We start from the raw sequence: 10,154 nt of genomic DNA, 5'->3' as shown, positions 1-10,154 counted from the left end.
AATTTAGAGAGCTTCTGGGTAGCTTAGCATGCAGCATGTTCTAGAAAGTTATGTGCAGATAAAAGCAAAAACCAATAATTTTAAATTTCAGATACAGTGTGTGTGTCTTTTCTTTGTCTGAAAAGAAGATTCTGCCTTTAAAAATGTGTCCATTCCAGGTGTGGCAGCTCATGCCTGTAATCCCAGCACTTTGGGAGGCCAAGGCATGCAAATCACAAGGTCAGGAGTTCAAGACAAGCCTGGCCAACATAATGAAACCCTCTCTCTACTAAAAAAAAAGCAAAAATTTAGCTGGGAGTAGTGGCAGCCCCTATTATCCTAGCTACTCAGGAGGCTGAAGGAGAAGAATTGCTAACTCTGGGAGGAAGAATTTGCAGTGAGTTAAGATTGTCACTGCACTCCAGCCCAGATGACATGATATTATGTTAACTGGGTAACAATTAGACATGTATAAAAATTAATTATTATCTCAGCATAAATTCTAGCCATATGTTTAGTTTGGAAGAATGATCATTAGTGAAATATATGTTGGAAATTGTTATTCTGAAACATACGTAATTCTTTTTAATTTAGAATTTTGTGTCTCTGAGGTATTTTTGCCACTATGAAGTCAAAGCCACCATCTCAGGTGTTATCTGGGGGAGGGGAGCAGAGACTGACACTTACCTCAATTGACTCTGCATTCTAGGATGTAAAAATAAGAAAAACAAACATTATCACAATTTTTTCTGTGCTTAAATCTAATAGAGCACCATCCTCACCTTATTTATAGTAGTCATAGATAAAAATTAGAGCTTGAAAGAAAAATTTAGTGTTCACTAGTCTGCTTTTAAATTTGGGATTTTGTGTGCATAAAATAAGGATATTTGAGCAAATAATTTGTTTTGCTGTTTATTTTAAATTTACAATGTTTAACAATTTCTTGATAATATTAAATAAAGAGCTTAGAGATTTTCAATTCTCCCTACAAGCCTTAGCTATTATTGAAATTATTTTGGGCTATGAAGATGAATTAGGGCATCTTCAGCTAATTATATATTCTGCTAGGCTCCGTTCTTGTGTCCTAAGCAGACAAACTGGTAATTACTCATTAAGTTTTGTTTGAACATACTTTAAAGTGGCTTCTATCCCATCTGCTGAGCTCCAGATTTTCTGCAGCATTTCACACTCTCTCTCATTGGCCTGTTGCAACTCCATCTTAATATTAGAGCAAACAAGGGTCTTACATTCCTCCAGAATAACAGGATTACAGGAAGTAAGCCTCTTAATTTTAATCATAATCTCTTGGGTGAAAGTTGCAGTCAAGACCACCTGAGAGACCAGGTCTTTGGCACATGCCTCCCGTGCTGTCAGCTTTTGCCCACCAATCAACATTTCATTGGCAGAGGCTTCACCCATGATCATTGGAAATGTAACAGTAGCACAGCCATCTGGACTCTGTCCAAAGGTCGTATATGGGGTTTGAAACCAGGCCTTTTCATTAGCCCAAACCAAGTCACAAAGAGGTAGTACAGATGCACCTAGTCCAATCGCTGGGCCATTGACTGGTACAACAATAAGTTTTTTAAAATAAATTAAAGTGTTCACAAGCTTCTTAATGGTGTCCACAATTTCAGTGCTCATTCTATTTCTGTCATTTCTTAAATGCTTCACAATATATCCAAAATCAAGACCACAGCAAAAGATACTGCTTGCTGCATTGAACAAAACAAGCTTGCTGTCATCCACAGCAGCTCTTTCCAGGGCATTTATGATTTCTTTAATTACTTCTGTATTTAGTGCATTTTTCTCTGTTGATATGATAGATAGCAATATCTGGGTGGATCCAATGTCTTTCTTTACTACAATGTCTCTGTATCTGTTCGCACTTTCTTTTAACTTTATGGTGAAACACATCCTCTTATTAAAAGGCTGGGCTTTTCTGTCATCAATAATCTCTCTTTTTCCACCTCTCATTCTTAGAACAGATGTATGCATGTTTGGTGTTCCATTGGCTGTTGAAGGGTCCATTAATACCACTATACCTTCTTTGTTTTCTGACTCTGTGGCCATGGAAGCAGTAACTGAATCAGACACCTGAGACATTGGTGGTTGTGTCTGGGTCCTGTTTTCTATTCTAGCCTCTTCTGTGTCAGGATCTGATGAAATTCTGATGGGTTTCTCTGCTGCCACCTTCAACACCACATTGTCCTCCTGAACTGGTGAAACAGGATCTAGTTTCTCAGGTTCCAGAAATGACCTAACTGTGTTCTGGCCATTAACTGGGCTATGAGGTACAAGTGTCTTGATAGTTGAATTTTTCTCTCCAAGTTTTTTGGGTCAGTGAAAAGTGAAGCTGTGTTTTTTCTAATGTTCTGTCTGGCAGCAAATAACTAATTGTTTTTGGATTTGTGGTGTTTGCCAGTCAATGGCATTTTAGGAGAGTTCTTAGAAAAGCTAAACATGGAAGTTCTTGAAGTTTATTTCCTGACATTAATTGAAGAAGTTCTACTTGTTCTGGTCCATGTCCATTTTTTTCTGTTTTTCAATCTGTCATCTGTTAAAGTCACAAATACATTCTCCACAGTTTGTGGGGTTCTGCTCTGGTTCCCAAGTGTCATCCTGTTTGTCATAACCTTTCCACCAAACCAAATATTCAGTCTTTCCTTTTCTGTTTTGTCTTTTGTCAATAATAGCTTCAACCTCAAACTCCTCAGAAGCCATGAGGAAAGAGACAGATTTGGGCAATTGCTGTGCCAACCGTTTCTCAGTTGGGTCTCTTCATAGCCACATCTTTCTGCCTCCAGTGCTTCACCAGACGCTGGGTATGGATGAGCCTCTTCCTCTTCATGGCCACTGGTGTAGTAAAAGTTGTGTGAAGAAGCATTCAAAGAGCCTTACCCTCTTCACACTTACTCTGTGGTGGAACAGCTTGGACTTGGTCTTATGATGCCAAGATAGCTGGCTAGGTAGCTTCATGTAATATTAGCTAAATCCACATCTTCTGCTCTTACATAGTGAACAAAGCTTTCTACCTGCCTGTTACTCTCTTTTGTAGTTGCCATGACAATTACATTGAACATTCTAAAGTTATAACATTTTTAAAGTTATGCTAGCTTAACTGCAACAACATGAAAACACACACTTCTTTATATGTTGGCCCCCGTTATTTTACATATTCAGTTCTCAAAATTATATCTGTAATTATGGCTTGTCAAAAACACATACAAAGTTTTAGTGATAACTTTTTATTAAATATATTAGTGTTTCAAATTATTGTAAAACAGATTGTGTGGCTGTACATTGTTAATTTTTTTATCTTTTATGATTGTTTATATATTTGTCTTTATTTTAGTTTTTATTTATTTATACTGCTATTTAGCGTCCATTTATTTTACCCTAAAGTACCCAACAAAGCATTTCTTAAAGGTTCATCTACTAGAAAAACGCCCCAGATTTCATCTGGGAATATCATGATTTCTCTCTCACTTTTAATGGACAATTTCTTTGCACATAAGTTTCCTGTTTGAAAGTTTTTCTTACATCACTTGAAATGTGCTAGTCTACTGCTTTGTGGTCTTTGAGGTTTCAGATAAAAAAATCATTGACTATTTTTGAGGCTTGTTTTTACATAACTAATCATTTCTTTTGCCGCTTTCAAGAGTCTCTTTGTTTTTGTTTTAAATGGCTAAATTAACATGTAAGTTTATGTGTGTTTCTTTGAGTTTACCTCACTTGAAGTTTGTTGAGCGTTTGGGTGTTTATTTATTTCCTCAAATTTGTGACATTTTTGACCACTGCTTTTTAAATACTCTTCCTGATTTCTTGTCTCTTCCTTCGAATGGCCAAAATATGTAACTATGGCCACTTGGTTTCCAACAGGTTTCTAGGCTGTATTCACATATCTTCATTGTTATCCTTTATTTTCCTGACATAATAATTTCAATTAATTGTTCCTTAAGTTTGCTGATATTTTGGTCTTCCCTCTACTCAAATCTACTTTAAATTTTCTATAGTGAATTTTTATTTCAGTTGTTTTACTTTTATCTGTATAAATTTTAATTCATTAAAATAATTTTGCACCCTTTATTAATAATTATTTTGTCCATAATTTCTCTGTGCTTCTTTTGTTTATTCTATTATCTTCCTATTAACATTAATTTCAAAAATTACTTTTCAGTAAACCTGCCACTTGGGCTGTCTAGGAAAACCCTGTGTTTGATATTATTGTTTTTTCATAGAATGAGCTGTAGTTTTCTTTTTCATTTTATGATTTTTTGATTTTATTAATGGTGAACAAGTGCATTTAAATTTTAAAAAGCTGTTACTTTGAAAATCAGATATTCTTTTTCTTTGAAAAGGTTTCAATCTTTCTTTGAAAGGTTGAAAAGGGTTTTGTTTATTAATCATGTAGGCTCTTTCTGTACTGGAAATCAGTCCTACCAAATTTGTTTTTGTGTCTTTATTGAGCCTGCACCATTATGGTGTACATGACACTATCATACAATTTATTTATACTTTCATATATATGTATTTATTTTGAATGTTTCTTGTCTACCAATGTCTGGCTTCTTATTAAAAAAAAGGGGGGGGGGTCCTGGCTTTTAAAATTATATTCTGAAAGTTGCTTGAACAGGAGGTGGAAAAGTCTACACAGGGTTTGGGAATGAAACAATGAGTATTCACCTCTGTCTGGACCATTGTAATTAAGAGCACCATTCAGTGCATAAATCCTCCTGAGACTTTTAAGGCAGAGTCCTTTCTGTTTTTCTGACTCTTCCAAGCTGCTTCAGAAGTATTTGCAATTAGCATGCCACAGCTATGGTTAATAACAAATAAATAGCTACTGTTAATCTGTGCTATAAAATTTAAAAAATTTAACTGTTTACTATGGAAATTTTCTTTTTGAAGCTGTAAAACTTCAGATAAACTCTGGAATTCCCAAATAATTGCATTATATTAATTTTGCCACTGGATCTATTGTTTAGTTGAAGAGACACACATACAGTACTCTGTAGTCCATTCTCATGCCTTTCCAGGAAACTTGTATTATTTTAGTTTTGTCCCCTGAGTATTTTTTCCTAAAGTAAGATTAGCATAGAAACTATATAAATGAATCATTATTTTAATAATGCATTTGCACCAGTACCTTTTTAAGCAAAAACACATTTAAAGTTATTATGAGTATAAAATTATTACAATTATAAAAGTAATTACGCTAATATTTACTTTCTTGTTTTCCACGCTTATTATCTTATTTAATCCTCACTTTCTCTTTTGTTCTTTTTTAAAAAAATTGGTTAGGTACTTAACACACATGATACTGGTACCAAAACAGAGACCTAGACAAATGCTACAGGACAGATACCTCAGAAATAATGCCACACAATGAGAACCATCTGATCTTTGACAAACCAGACATAAACAATTAATGAGAAAAGGATTCCATATTGAAAAATGGTGTCAAAAAAAATGGTTAGCAATATCCAGAAAGATAAAACAAGATCCCTTCTTTACACGTCATACAAAAAATAACTCTAGATGGATTAAAGATTAAGCATGAAGCCTAAAACCATGAAAACCCTAGGAGAAAACCTAGGCAATACCATTCAGTACACAGGCATCGGCAAGGACTTTATGATCAAACACAAAAAGCAATGGCAACAAAAGCCACAATAGACAAGTGAGATCTAATTAAACTGAAGAACTTCTGCACAGCAAAAGGAAATATCAATAGAGTACACAGGCAACCAACAGAATGTAAAAAGAGTTTTACAATCTACCCATCTGTCAAAAAACTTACATCCAGAGTTTATGGAGAACTTAAACAAATTTACAAGAAAAAAACAAACAGCCACATAAAAAAAGTGGACAAACGATATGATCAGACACTTTTCAAAAGAAAGCATGTATGCAATCGACAAATATGTAAAAAATCTCATCAATACTTGGGATTAGAGAAATGCAAATCAAAACCATATTGAGATAGCACCTCGCCCCAGTTAAAATGGTGATAATTAAAAAATCAAGAGACAAGAGATACTGGAGAAGATGTGTAGACATAGGAACACTTTTACACTGTTGGTAGGGGTGAAATTAGTTCAACCACTGGAAGACAATGTGGAAATTCCTCAAGGATCCAGAAATAGAAATACAATTTGACCTAACAATACCATTACTGGGGATATACCCAAAGATTTATAAATCATTTCATTAGAAAGACACCTGCACACATATGTTCATTGTAGCAGTGTTTACAATAGCAGAAACTTGGAACCAACCCAACTGCCCATCAGTAATAGACTGGATAAATAAAATGTTACATATACACACCATGGAACACTATGCAACCATCAGAAAAGTTGAGTTTATGTCCTTTGCAGGAATATGGTTGGAACTGGAAACCATGATTCTCAGCAAACAGACACAACACTGTATAAGCTCACTCATAAGTGGGTGTTGAACAATGAGAACACATGGACACAGGGGGGATAACATCACACACTAGGGCCAGCAGGTTTGGGGGATTAGAAAAGGAATAGAAAAAACTGGGGGGATTGGGAAAGGATAGCACTAGGAATATTACCTAACACAGATGGTGGGGCGATGGATGCAACAAACAACCACCATGTCATGTGCATTCCTGTGTAACAAACCTGGATGATCTGTGAATGTACACCAGAACTTAAAGTATAATAAATAATTTTTTTTGAAAATTTTGTATTTTAAATATTATATGTACTTATATTTAGGGCTTCAATTATTGTTATAAACTTAAAAAATTCTGCTTTGAATAATACTAACTAGTTTGAGCAATCTAAAGTTTAAAGTGAACAATATAAATTATGCTGTTCTTGTACTCTGCATTCTTCTAATTTTATATTACTGTCTTAGATTATATCTGTACACACTGAGTGTTCATTAATAGTTTACTTTGCACTGTAATAGTAATAGCATTTTTAAGAGATGAGCTAGCCACAATTTCTTTTAGCTTTAATTTATCTAGACATTCTTATTTAAAAAGCTATTTTATTTAGATATTTATTATTCAAATATCATTATTTTTTCTAGATATTTAGCTGGAAGTCACTTTGTAAACAAATTATTGTATATTTGTTTTACATAAAACTAACATCTACTTTATGATAAGGAATTTTGCTTTAATTATTTTATATGAAATTTGTAACCTCAATTAATAAAAAGGAAACCAAAAAATTTAAAAACATAACCACTAAAAACAAAAGCTGTCATGTAGCATTCCAGATTGAAAGTGTTTTCAATTTAAGTATTTTAAACAACATTTTAAGTGGACAAAACCATAAGTCTTATGCACAAAATAAAATTTTAAAAATAAAAAACAAATGCTTCATAGATAAAAATGAAATAAATCTACAGGGTAGACAGCTTTCAAGCATTCAAAAAAAAAAAAAGAAAAAAATCAAATCAATCAAATCAATCTGGACACTAATAATCAAGAGTTTATATCAACCAAGTAGACAATAAAGAGAGACAATTCTAACATAGTTAGCTTATTTGTGTGTGTGTGTGTGGCTTACCATACCACCTCCCAGGATTGATAAAGCTTTTAAATTGAGATCTATTATTGTCAACATGAGGACCTGATTCCTGCTTCCAAAAAGGGTCAAGAAGCCCTGGCATACTAACTTACTGTGTTTTTACTAGTCTTAAAAAGAGATATGTGAAGAATTGCTGAAACACATTTCTGTTTTACCTAACTCCAAACTAACCCTCAGTTGAAAATGCCAGGAATTTGTCACAAACATTTAAGTTGCTGGAAACAAAAAAAATAGTTATTTCATACAATATATAAACTATAAATAGTAGAAAAAGTTGAAGAGATCTATACTTGCAAAGATCAGAATATTTAAAAGCAGTTTGATATATTTCTGAATTTAGAAAATAATGCACATGTTATGGTACAAAACATACCCAAAAAACAAAACAATATGCTTTAATTCCATAGCTACAATGTGACAAGAAACTGAAGGCTAAGACAGAATTATAAACAATCCCCCTGAATGTTGAACATGAGTGTTAATATAGATCCAGTTTTTTAAAGTGATAGTTTTTACATAGTTTTTATTAAAAATGTTAATCAAATGCAAGGTAAGTATTTAATAAGAAACTCCTTGAAGAAATGAGGCAAATCTGTAATTCAGAGTTAGCACATTATAACATTTTCACTATAGTTTTCTGAATAACAAAAAACATAAAAATAAAAAGAAATCTATGACCAATGTAAATACAGAAACTGAATCTGTCCCAAGTTTTACAGACAAAGAACTTAAAAAATAGTTTTAAGTAGGCTTAAAGAAAAATGACAAAGGATGAAAAACAACATGAGAACATCAGTGACAAAAATTGTAAAAGAAAATACAAAAAATTTGAAATAAATAGCACAATGACTGCAAGAAAATCTACAGTATATAAATTTAACATCAGATTTGAGCAGGTAAACATTCAGACAATCTGAAGAAATGAAAACTGAAATAACAAAATCTGAGAATTAAAAAACAAATTATGTGAAAAAATCTAACAAGTAAATAGAACACCACAAGAGATATCAATGTATGCAATATGGGCATTTCATAAATAACAGAAAAGAAGAGGTAAAAAAAGAATATCCAAAAGTTTAATGGTCAAAAATTTTTCTAAGTTAATTAAAAATCTGAATCTAAAAGTTTAAGATGGGCAAAAATCTTCATCCAGAATATAGTCTGTAATAGAAACATCAAAAAACATTATAGTCAATCAAGAGCCAAAGAAAAGAATATTGTAAAAGAAGAAAGGTATAAGAAACTTGATATGTACAGGAATGTCATCATTAAAATTAACAGATGACTGTTCAGTAGAAACCACAGAAGACAGATGATTCCAGTGTATCAGAAAAAATGCTATCAAACCTGACACCTGTAAGTAGCAAAATGATACTTAAGCAAAAATGAGTAGATAAAGGAAAGCTAAAGGAAGCTGAGCATCCCTTTTCTAAAATAAAAATGCTATTACAATTACAGCCCTGACAAAGTTAACTATTAATGAATTTTCCATGTGTACAGATATAATTAGAGACAATACTATAAATTGAGAAGAATGAAAAATTCCAGAGAAGCTTTTGATTGGTTTGACTTTTCTTTTTTGAATGAAGCTGCTTGCCCTGCAGTTTTGCTTTTATTTTTATCTATGAAGCAGTAATTTTTTTATAATTTCAGAATTTATTTTTATGTATGAGATTTATGCTTTTTGTCTCTTAAAAATGGTGTTTATGATATTTGAATTGAATGTTATTCTCTTAATTTGGAATCCTAGATGTTAGATTTTTGTTTTAGTGGTAATATAAAGATTTTCTTTACTTTTTATTAACTGAAGTAATCAATTCCATAGAAAATGTAGAAAGTAAAATTTGCTATTATAAATTTTGATTTTATGTAAAACAAATGTACAATTATTTTCTTACATAGTGACTTTTAAGTACGTGTCTAAGTAAAGTAATAAGGGAATAATCGTGGAAGCATGCAGCAAGAGAAATATGTATGGTGATACCTGCTGGAAGCCTGCTTAAATTGTTTAAAACATAGCCAGGTCACTGTGGCTGAAAAAGACTGTAGAAGGGGAACAATTATAGATGATGATGTCCTAGAGGTTACAGACAGCCACAGAATCTTAGAAAGAACAGCTAAGGCAACAAAATGAAACTATCTTCATGCTTTCCAGTCTGTGTTGGCAACTAATACATTTTGAACATCCCCCAAATATGTGCATCAGTGTGTGGCCAGTTTCCCAGATATTCCAGCTGACCAAAGCATCCCAGAGCTCAATTCACAGACTTTAATTATTTCAGACTCATTCATGTACGATGATGTAGGAATCTATTATTGTGAGGTATCACACAGATCTCTTTGTCTCTTGGTCAGGAAAAATAAGGGGCATAGATGAAAACTTTTTATGTGGTGTTCTCTGTATTTCCTGGACTTGAATATTTGCCTGCCTTGCTAGGTTGGGGAATTTTTCCTGGATAATATCCTGAAGAGTATTTTCCAACTTGGATTAATTCTCTTCGTCACATTCAGGTACACCTATCAGATGTAGATTAGGTCTTTTCACATAGTCCCACATTACTTGGATACTTTGTTTGTTCCTTTTTACCCTTTTTTCTC

At 33.0% G+C, this 10,154-nt stretch overlaps 1 pseudogene; it reads right to left on the bottom strand.

Annotated features, from left to right (window-relative positions):
• Positions 1 to 915: 915 nt before the first annotated feature.
• On the bottom strand, positions 916 to 2,715 carry LOC108298137 (annotated as a pseudogene).
• Positions 2,716 to 10,154: the final 7,439 nt, after the last annotated feature.

The sequence above is a fragment of the Cebus imitator genome, unplaced genomic scaffold, assembly GCF_001604975.1.
Source record: "Cebus imitator isolate Cc_AM_T3 unplaced genomic scaffold, Cebus_imitator-1.0 Scaffold893, whole genome shotgun sequence".
Taxonomy (NCBI): Eukaryota; Metazoa; Chordata; class Mammalia; order Primates; family Cebidae; genus Cebus; species Cebus imitator.
The sequence above is the reverse complement of the archived record's forward strand: the minus strand, read 5'-3'. Positions and strand labels throughout refer to the sequence as shown.